The sequence below is a fragment of the Cervus canadensis genome, chromosome 2 (genome assembly GCF_019320065.1).
Source record: "Cervus canadensis isolate Bull #8, Minnesota chromosome 2, ASM1932006v1, whole genome shotgun sequence".
Lineage (NCBI taxonomy): Eukaryota > Metazoa > Chordata > Mammalia > Artiodactyla > Cervidae > Cervus > Cervus canadensis.
The window spans coordinates 25,970,044-25,981,600 of NC_057387.1; the positions used below are offsets into that span (position 1 = coordinate 25,970,044).

At 36.5% G+C, this 11,557-nt stretch overlaps 1 non-coding gene across 1 annotated transcript; it reads right to left on the minus strand.

The window, feature by feature from the left end:
- Nucleotides 1-11,161: 11,161 nt before the first annotated feature.
- Nucleotides 11,162-11,234, minus strand: TRNAC-ACA. The gene has a single exon. It is a non-coding gene; the product is annotated as a tRNA-Cys (tRNA).
- Between the last annotated feature and the right edge of the window lie 323 nt (nucleotides 11,235-11,557).

An 11,557-nucleotide genomic window follows, 5' to 3' on the forward strand; every position in this document is an offset into this window, starting at 1 on the left:
CCTATGCGCCCTAGAGCATATGCTCTTCAACAGAAGAAGCCACCGCAATGAGAAGCCCACACACCACAGCTAGAGAGTGAGCCACTACTTTCCGCGGCTAGAGGAAGCTTGCACGCAGCAACAGAGACCCAGCCCAGCCAAAAATAAGCAAATAAATAAAAAACAAAAAGTTTCCAAGTATCTTCACACTTTCTATTCCTCTGCCCCAGAGGTCGTAGGTCCTTTCTACAGTAGCTCCTTCTGTACCCCCCAGAGGCATATCCAAGATTCTGAATGTTCACCTTTTTACTAGTTGTAAAAAAATTTTTATATTAGAATTTTTCCATTCAAAGTCTGGTCTGGTTTTTATCTTTCCATTGAACCCTGACTGATACCAGACCTAAATAAATGCAAGAATAAATAATGTTCATGGACTGGGAAGACTCACTATTGCAAAGAAGTCATTCTCTCTAAACTGAGCTATAGATTTAAGAAAACAGGCCTCTCCTAAGTGGCATTAGATAACTATAAAATATCCAAAAATAGTTGATTGTTACTGCAGTATGTTTCTGGAAACCATGTGGAAAATTCTAAATCTAATTTTACCCATGGGATCTGTGTTTTAATTGGATGTTGCTTTTTTAAAGTATTTTTATTTAATTTTATTTTTTTATTAGCCACACAGTGTGCCTGAGGGATCTTAGTTCTCCAACCAGGGATCAAACACATGCCCCCTGCAATGGAAACAGAGTCTCAACAACTGGACCACCAAGGAAGTCCTGGATGTTACATTCTTGACCAAAGACTTGGCCTCAGATAAATCAGAGATGCTAAATATGTCATAGAAGCAAAGATTCAGATGTTAAATTAGTTGCTCTCAACCCTGGCTGAGCATTAGAATTAGCAAACAAAATTTTAAAAAAATAAGCAAATCAGTGCCTGGGTCTCACTGGTAACAAGTTAAAGCCAAATGTATATATAGACATTTTAAAAAAATGTATTTATCACTGTACTGGGTCTTCATTATTGACCTTTCTCTAGTTGTGGATGCAGGCTTCTCATTGCAGTGGCTTCACTTGTTGCATAGCATGGGCCCCAGGGCTTGGGCTTCAGTAGTTGCAGCACTCAGGCTCTAGAGTATGTGGGGCCTCATTCCTTATGGTGAGTGGGCTCAGTAGTTGTGGCTCATAGGCTTAGTTGCCCCTCGGCATGTGGAATCTTCCCTGACCAGGGATAGAACCTGTTTCCCCTGCATTGGTAGGTGGATTCTTAACGACTGGACCACCAGGTAAGTCCAAAGCCAAGTCTTCATAGGTGAGCTCAGGTAATTATTACTATTTTTTAATCAAGAGCTATGACAAAAAGAAAGAAACAGCTGTTATTTGGGACTTAAAAAAAAAAATTAAAAGAACCAAGAACCACTTGAAAAGCAAATCATAAGATTTATTGCTTCTCCAAGTGGAAATTTAGAGGTCCCACAGGGGTGAATGAATCATCTCACATGGTAATAAGACAATGCATATTGCATCTACTGTCTGAATGTGAACTAGTGCCCTCAAGGTACAATGTCCTAAGGCAGATGGTTGATGAGTTAATGAGTATTATATCTCTGTATGAGGAATTTGCCTTGGAGCCTCTGGAAAAGAATTTTTGCAGTACCTGTTCTTAAGAGGTGTTCAAGGTAAAAAGAGCGCAATGATTCTAAAATTAGACAAGTAATTTAAAACATGGAATAGTGGCCTTTGCTGATGATAGCATTTGTATCTAAGGTGATTGCAACCAGAAGATCCAGTTATTTGGAAATTGTGGTAATCCAGAGATACATTTAAGGATTTTTCCCTTCCCTTGGCAAAAGGCTGGTGACGGCTGTGATGCAGGGAGGTGGAGCCTTGCCTTGGCCTCAGGGTCTCCTCCAGGTGCAGTGAGGAAGCTGGTCCCTGAGAGAACAGCCACCAAGAGGCTCCAAGGAGAGACCAGCCCTGGAGCTTATACAACTCCAAGAGGTTGGCTTCTCTTTTAGATTCCAATTCTCTGTCATGAGTTATGAGATTAGAAGCAGGCACTTCATGACACCTCGCAGTTTATCCATTTTAAAATAGAAAAGTTATATCTATTCCCTATCTACCTCTAAAGATACTTTAGAGACAAATTAAATTCTATTGAAAAGCTATCTGAGCATTTTAATATTTTTTCTGATTATAAGAGTGACATTTATTGAGCTGAATATGGAAATTACAGAGAGATAGTTATATAATCAAGAAAATAAAACTCAACTATAGTATCACTTATAACCTCACAATCATTTTAAACAAAACGCAAATGAAGAACATTCTCTGTATGCAGTTTTCTATCCTTTTTTTTTTATAGATTTCATAATGAACATTACCGTTTTATCTTAAAGTTTCCTTAAAAAATACTATTTAATGGCTATATAATATTCCATTTTATGGCATGATTTGTTTATTCATGGTGAAATATTCAATATGAATATTCTTAAAATATAAGGAAAAGTTAATAATCCAAGAAATTTTGGTTACTATTATTTATAACAGTATATTTCAAGATTTAAAAAATATACATGGAGAAGGAAATGGCAACTCACTCTTATATTCTTGCCTGGGAAATCCCATGGACAGAGGAGCCTAGCAGGCTACAGTCCATGGAGTCGCAAAGAGTAGGACACGACTGAGCAACTAATACTTTCACTTTAAAAAATACAAAATATACAGATAACAATTGGAAACAATCTCAGAATCATGGAAAACAAGATTTAAAAAATACAATCAAGAACAATTTTATTTTTAAAGGTCATCTCACTCACAAAGGACACAGAGAACATGCAATAATTGCCTCTAACTACATTTCCATTGACTTGTGAGTGGTAATTTTATCTTTAATACCCCCTACTTGTTTAACTTAAGGTTTCAGTGTTATCATTTTGTTTAAAAAAAAATTGTGATTTAATTAGAAATCTGCCACCTTTCCAGTCCTATCCTGTTCATTCTTTCTCTTGAAAAATAAAGTGAGAGGGGTAGGAGCAAAGGAAAAACAGAACAACTGATTATTATTTTATATTAACCCTCCTCCCTCCCCAATGTTACCCACCATATGCAATGAATAAAGAAGCTGGAGAAACCCAAGAGAATAAGGAAATATTCAAAGTTTCTTTTAAGAACTTTGTAACTTGTTGCATTACTCATTTATTCAAGACCATTGCCATGGGCTCTATATTTCAGATTACTTAGTTTATCTGAAAGATAAACTCAGGAATGTGTGGATTCACTGGAACGAAGGGGTTAAGTCAGGGCAGCCCCAACCACTGTGTTCATCCTTCTTAACACTGGAATTCCAGGCAGATCAATTCAAAGTGCTCCTTGAGATAGCACTTAAGTGAGTAGTTGCTTATTATAGCAAGTTCCATCTAGCAACTCCACTTCCGCCACAAAGGTCAGCTGATGCCCAAGTGTGATGCGAGGAAACAAGAAGGATCTGTCGCTCCTTTTCTGATAGATCTGGGCTCCCTTCATTCATTCAAAAAGTGTTCATTGAGAGTCCACTCTGCGCATAGCACTGGTCTAAGCACACAAACGAGATAGACCAAGTCCCGGTTGTTGTGTGGTTTCTAGCCTAACGGAAAAGATAAACAATAGCAAAGCAAAAGAGGGATTCTTATTCATTTCAACTCTGCTTTAAATACCTGTAACATCACCTTGGTAGCTCAGGCAGTAAAGAATCTGCCTACAATGCAAGAGACCCCAGTTCAATTCCTGGGTTGGGAAGATCCCCTAGAGAAGGGATAGGCTACCCACCCCAGTATTCATCGGCTTCTCTGGCGGCTCAGATGGTAAAGAATCTGCCTGAAATGTGAGAGACCTGGGTTCGATCCCTGAGTTGGGAAGATTCTCTGGAGGAGGGCACGGCAACCCACTCCAGTATTCTTACTTGGAGAATCCCCATGGACAGAGGAGCCTGGAGGGCTACAGTCCATGGGGTCACAAAGAACTGGACATGACTGAGTGACTAAACACAGCACACACAGCACAACTACAGGTATTTGGGATTCTGCTCAAGCTATCTCTTTGCAGAAGAGTATCTCATCACCCACAGCAGCTTCCTCCTAGACTCCAAAAGACCAGATGTTCAGAGTTAATGTTTCCTGGACTGCTTTTGAAATCCCAGGGCCAGTGGTGGTCTTCATGGCGTGGGAGCTTCTCCTTTTAGCCACAGATTTTAAAAGCTTTGATGAAAGCATTTGGTTTCTGGAGATATGATTATAAATTGTCTTTGATGTCCTTGTCTGGCATAAATGTGGTAGGAATTGTTAATCATTGGTAAAGTTTTTAGAGTTTGTAATTCTTTCCTGTCATGGCTCTTCTTTCAGTTATAGCTGATTTAAGTATTTTTGCCTTTAGATTCAAAGAATAGATATTGTCTCTACATATTCTATGCAAGCTACATCTATTTCCTCTGAATTTTTGTAATAACTTCATTAGTCATGTGCTAGGAATGAGAAGGAAGAGACTCAGAGGGATTAGGGACTAGTTCAAAGTCAGAGAGAGAGGAAGGACTACAGTGAAGCTTTTGGATTCCAATCCCACAGTGTGCCCCTGAGACTGAAAATGTGTCCTTCTGTCTATATGCATATACATTCAGTTTAGTTCAGTCGCTCAGTCTTGTCTGACTCTTTGCGACTCCATGAATCGCAGCACACCAGGCCTCCCTGTCCGTCACTAACTCCCGGAGTTTACTCAAACTCATGTCCATCAAGTCGGTGATGCCATCCAGCCATCTCATCCTTTGTCGTCCCCTTCTCCTCCTGCCCCCAATCCCTCCCAGCATCAGGGTCTTTTCCAATGAGTCAACTCTTTGCATAAGGTGGCCAAAGTATTGGAGTTTCAGCTTCACCATCAGTCCTTCCAATGAACACCCAACTGATCTCCTTCAGGATGGACTGGTTGGATCTCCTTGCAGTCCAAGGGACTCTCAAGAGTCTTCTCCAACACCACAGTTCAAAAGAATCAATTCTTCGGCACTCAGCTTTCTTCCCAGTCCAACTCTCACATCCATACGTGACCACTGGAAAAACCATAGCCTTGACTAGACGGACCTTTGTTGGCAAAGTAATGTCTCTGCTTTTTCATATGCTATCTAGGTTGGTCATAACTTTCCTTCCAAGGAGTAAGCGTCTTTTAATTTCATGGCTGCAATCACCATCTGCAGTGATTTTGGAGCTCAAAAAAATAAAGTCTAAAATAAAAATAAAGACACTTTCCACTGTTTCCCCATCTATTTGCCATGAAGTGATGGGACCAGATGCCATGATCTTAGTTTTCGGAATGTTGAGCTTTAAGCCAACTTTTTCACTCTCCTCTTTCACTTTCATCAAGAGGCTTTTTAGTTCCTCTTCACTTTCTGCCATAAGGGTGGTGTCATCTGCATATGTGTGGTTATTGATATTTCTCCCGGCAATCTTGATTCCAGCTTGTGCTTCTTCCAGCCCAGAGTTTCTCATGATGTACTCTGCATATAAGTTAAATAAGGAGGGTGACAATATACAGCCTTGACATACTCCTTTTCCTATTTGAACCAGTCTGTTGTTCCATGTCCAATTCTAACTGTTACTTCCTGACCTGGATAGCACTGAGCTAAATCTTGAATAAAGTAATGTGAAATATAATGAGCTATCTCAATGACGATTATGATCTCACTGGGGCCACGAGTTACCAATGAAGCAGTAGGTTGAAAGTGAAAGTGCTTGTTGCTCAGTCGTGCCTGACTCTTTGCGACCCCATGAACTGTAGACTTCCAGGCTCTTCTGTCTGTGGGATTTCCCAGGCAAGAATACTGGAGTGGATTGCCATTCCCTTCTCCAGCGGATCTTCCCAAACCAGGGATTGAACCCAGGTCTCTGACATTGCAGGCAGATTTTTTAACATCTGAGCCACCCCTCAGCTATTGGCTGCATCTCTCAAATACAACTTTGAAGAGACCACAGGAGTATAAATAGAAAATACAATATTAATTTATAAAATTATGTCTATGATATAATCTATAAAAGCAAAAAGAGTATTCAGTATTACCCTAATAAAGAATTTAAAGGACCTAATTGGAAAAAATTGAGCTGTATTAAAGGTCCAAGTGTTTTGGAGGCAACCTGAGGGTCTATCATGAAGAATACAGTAAGTATACTTTGTATGTGCATTTGATAGAATAGTGTGCAACAGACAGGAGTGTTATACTGGATTTCCATGTAACACATGGATATATCTCAAAAATATGTTGGAAGATTAAAGTGAGAACTAAAATAAGATTTATAGCACAATATGGGGACTTCCCCAGTAGTCCAGTGGCTAAGGCTTCACCTTCCAATGCAGGGGGTATTTTGATCCCTGGTCCAGGAGGTAAGATCCCACATGCCTCACAGCCAAAAAGTCAAAACATAAAACAGAAGCAATATTATAAAATTTCAATAAAGACTTTAAGAATAGTCCACATTCTTTTTTTTCTTTAAAAAAAGATGTATAGTATGCTATTATTTATGTAATTTAAAGATATAGACATATAAACAGCGTTTTATGCATACACATTAATCTAAACATACATATGCAGGTTGGACTGGAAGGGCATACACTAAATGCACCGGAGTGGATACTGGAGAAGGGAAGGAGATGAGAAATGAAGAAGAGCGTGAAACACAGAAAATAAAGCAAAAATAATCCATGGAGGATAAACTTTGGACTGAGGAGAGCGAGGAATTCAGTTCTGCATAGGAAGTGCAGAGAAGTCAAAGATTAGAGTGGTTTGGGAAGACCCAAAAGACTTTTCAAAAAAAAGGTGGGATGTGAATGAATCATGGGTAAAGTAATTAGTGCATAAAGTGACAATGAATTACTTACAGTGTTTCCAAAAAAAAAAAAAATTCTCTCTAGGAGTGAAATCAGAAAGACTCAAAATATAATAGAATACCCTATATATGAAATGCTTGCATGTCAGTGACATTGTATACCTTTCTTTTCTCATCAATCTTATTTTTAAAAACATAAATTCATTAAAAGTGGCTGTTACTGTGAAGCAAAGGTGAACGTCAGTGCTTACTCTTAACAGCTTTTCATATATTAGAGATATTTCCCTGTATTGATTATAAAAAACAAAAATGTAGACTTTTATTAATCTCCTATATTAGTTTTATTTTGGGGGTACTTATTTTTTTAAACAAATTTCATGCACTGTAACTGAGTCTTTGTATTGCTTATGGAAGGTTCTGAAAAGATAAAAATGTAACGATTTGTTAAATCCTCCTTTTAGATATTTTGACATAAAAAATTAAATTGCCAGGTAGGTAAAGTAAGATGACAGACTTAAGATAAATTATTTTTACAGATGGCAACATTGGATCTACCATGACAAGGTAAAATTCAATAGGATAAACGTTAGCTCTAGCATTTAAACTCAATAAAATCAATTACTCAAATAGAGAGTGGGAAAGATCTAGCTCTACAGTAATCAATGAGAATAGGACCTGGGGTATTTCATTAACCGCAGGCTTTCTCTAAGGCTATAATATGATGTGTCTTCTACACAAGTTACCCAACATTTTGCCTACGTTAGTCAAAGTGCAACTGGTAAGCCGTAGGCATCAACACTTACTGTACTTTATGCTGGTCAGATATTATCTGGATGATTATGTCCAATGCTAGATACCAAAATCTTTTTAAAGATTTGTTTTGCTGTAAAGATAATACATACTGAAAAAAAGATTTACAAATATCCAATAATCACACGAGAAGACTCCATATCATTAGTCATTAAGAAATGCAAATCAAAGTAATTATGAAATACTACTTCAAACCATTAGAATGGGTATAATAAAAATGATGGACAATTACAAGTGTTGCTAAGAATGCAGAGAAAATTAAACATTTATAAATTGCTGGTGAAAGTGTAAAAAGGTATACTTACTTTGAGAAAACATTTTGACAGTTTCTTAAAATAGACTTATATAACCCAGCAATTTGACTCGTAAGAGTTTATCCAAGAGAAATAAAAATATCTTTTCACACAAAAAATCGTTTACAAAGATACACATAACAACAATACTCAAAAAATGGAAACAAACTGATGTCCATCAACTGATGAATGGATTTTTTTTTATCAAAAGGCAACTATGTGAGATGATGAATGTATTAACCTGTGACCATCATTTTGTAAACTATATATGTATATTAAATCATCATATTGTACACCTTAAATATATATTATTTTATTTGCCAAGTATACCTCATTAAACCTGAAATATTAATTTAAAGAACTTGTGAACAGATAAATAGTTCAGTATCTACCCATACAATGAAGTACTATTTGGAAATAAAAAAGAAAGTCAAAGTACCAGTACCAGTACATGCTACATACATAAATGAACCTCAAAAACATGTTCAGTGAAAGAAGATACACACAGAATACTACATATTGTATGATTTCACTTACATGAGAAGTCCAAAAATGAAAATATGTAAAGACAGAAAGTAGATTGGTGTTTGCACAGAGTGGGGGAGGGAAATTGGGAGTTGCTATAAATGGGCTCAAGATTTCTTTTTAGGATGATGGAAATGTTCTAAAGTTAGATTGTGATAGTTTACAGTTCTGTCAATAGGCTAAAATGCATTGAAGTATATACTTGAAATGAGTGAACTTTATGGTATATAATTACATCTCAGTAAGTTCACTGATAAAGACAAAAAACATACAAACGCTAGGAACATAAAACATAAGAAAAGAAAATAAAAAACAATAAGAAATAAAACATAAACAAAAATCTCCCAAATTCCATCATCTAGAATAACCATGATCAATGCTTGGGGAATATCATTCTAAACATCTATGCACATTGACAACTAGAGGAAGAGAGTGTTAGGCAATGGGAGAAAAATAATTTTGCACATGGAACCATAAAAATTTTTGGTTAAATTTAAATAGGATATTGTTTGAATTTAATGGAATTAGTGCAAGTCAGAAATAAAAAGATAGAAAAAAAGGGCAATGGATATGCATGTGTCCCATAAGAGGAATCCTGAGTCACTAATAACAATATGAGGAGATAAATGTTCAACCTGACCAGCGATCAGAGAAGAATCAGATATATAGAGCATCACTGAGATGTTACGTCATATCATCAGACTGGCAAAAACTCTAAACTCTGACAGTACCAAGTGCTGATAAGCATGGTTTGAAACAAATTTAACAGATTTCTAAAGAGCACACCATCCAACAAAACACAGAATACATATTCTTCCCAGGAGCACATGGGATATTTTCCATGATAACCATATGCTAAGCCATAAGGCAAGCCACAATAAATGTAGAAGGACTGACATTATACAAAGTATGTGCTCTATCCACAATAGAATGAAATTAGAAAGCGGTAAACCGCAACTTGGGAAATTCTTAAATATGTGGAAATTAAACAACAAACTCCTAAATAAACACTAGGTCAAAGGTGGGGAGGGAGGTGGGCTGGGGGTTCGAGATGAGGGGGGACACATGTATACCCATGGCCAATTCATGTTGATGTATGGCAAAAACCATCACTATTGTAAAATAATTTTCCTCCACTTAAAATAAATAAATTTAAAAAAAAAAGAAGTTACCAAGGAATTTAAAAATACTTTGAGGTGAATGAAAATAAAACACAACATACCAAAACTTAAGGATGTAACTATGGTAGTATTTAGAGGGAAATTAATAAATGTAAAAAAGAAGATCTCAAATCAATACTCTATATTTGCTGCTGCTGTTGTTCAGTTGCTAAGTTGTGTCTGACTCTTTGCGACCTCAGAGACTGTAGCCCTCCAGGCGCCTCTGTCCATGGGATTTCCCAGGCAAGAATACTGGAGTGGGTTGCTATTTCCCTCTCCAGGGGATCTTCTGGATCCAGGAATCAAACCCATGTTTCCTGCATTGGCAGGAAATTTCTTACCACTGAGCCAAAAGGAAAGTTCTATCTTTTTCACTGCTGGAAACTAGAAAAAGAAAGAGAAACCTAAAACCCAAAGGAAACAGAAAAAAAAAAAAAAAAAAAGGAAACAGAGAAAAGAAATAAAAAGATAGAGTGGAAAATAATAAAATAGAAAAGTATTACAGAAAATAAAACAAAAAAATTTTTTTTTTTTTAAAGAGCAAGAAAATTAGGAAACTTTAGTTCGACTGTTCAAGGCAGGGAAAAGAGAGAAGACTTAAATTACTAAAATGAGAATGAAATGAAAGAGGGAAAATCATTACCAACCTTACAGAAATATAAAGGATTAGAAAGAAATACAATGAACAACTGTATGTCAAACAGTTAGATAATCTAAATGAGATGCACAAATTTTCAGAAAGACACAAATAACCAAAACTAACTCATAAAGAATTAGAAAAGCTGAATAGACCTATAGCAAGAGGTTGAATTAGTTCAAAAATAAAACAAAACACAACAAAAATACCCTACAATACAACATAACTAAAAAACCCCAACAGCAACTTAAAGGAAAACCCTGGCCTATATTAGCTTCAACGGCAAATTACACCAAGGGTTTAAAGAATACTTAACATGAATCATTTATACAGTCTTTCCAAAAGTAGAGGAGAAAGAAACACTTTCAACTCATTCTATGAGGGTCAGTATTTCACTGATATGGAAACCAAAGACAATACGAGAAAGAAAGAAAAAGAAAGAAAAGAAGGGAGGAAATAGCAGATCAGTACATCTTATAAATGTAAAAGTAAAAGTCATCAATAAAATAATAGCAAACCAAACCCAACAACTTAAAAGGGATCATTCCTAAGTGGGATCTATCCCAGGAATGTAGCTTGATTTAACACATGAAAACAAATTAATTCATAGACTACATGAATAAAACAAAGGACATAAACTATATCATCCTCTCAATAGATGCTGAAAAAGCATTTGACATAATCCAACACATGTCATGGCAAAAACGGAATAGAAGTAGTATTTAGTATTTCAACCCGAAAAAGATATCTATGCAACACTCATAGCTAACATTATAAAGTGAAGTGAAGTGAAGTCTCTCAGTCATATCTGACTTTTGCAACCTCATGGACTGTAGCCCACCAGGCTCCTCAGTCCATGGTATTTTCCAGGCATGAATACTGGAGTGGGTTGCTGTTTCCTTCTCCAGGGGGTTTTCCTGACCCAGGGATCGAACCCGGGTCTCCTGCATTGTAGGCAGACGCTTTACCGTCTGAGCTACCAGGGAAGGCCAACTAACATTATGCTTAATGGCAAAAAATGAAAACTTTCTCTAAGATCAAGAGCAAGACAAGGATGTTTATTCTTATCACTTCTCTTCAACATGAAGTTTTAAGCAAGGGTAGTTAGACAAGAAAAGGAAATAAAAAGTATTCAGATTGGAAGGAAGAAATAATACTCTATTTACCAATGTTGTAATAGTGTGTATAGAAAACCCAAGGAACCCACAAAAATACTATAGAACTAATAAATGATACTGCAGGTATAACTCTGATATATATATACATATGCAAATTGTATGTCTATATTGAATTGTATTTCTATACAGTA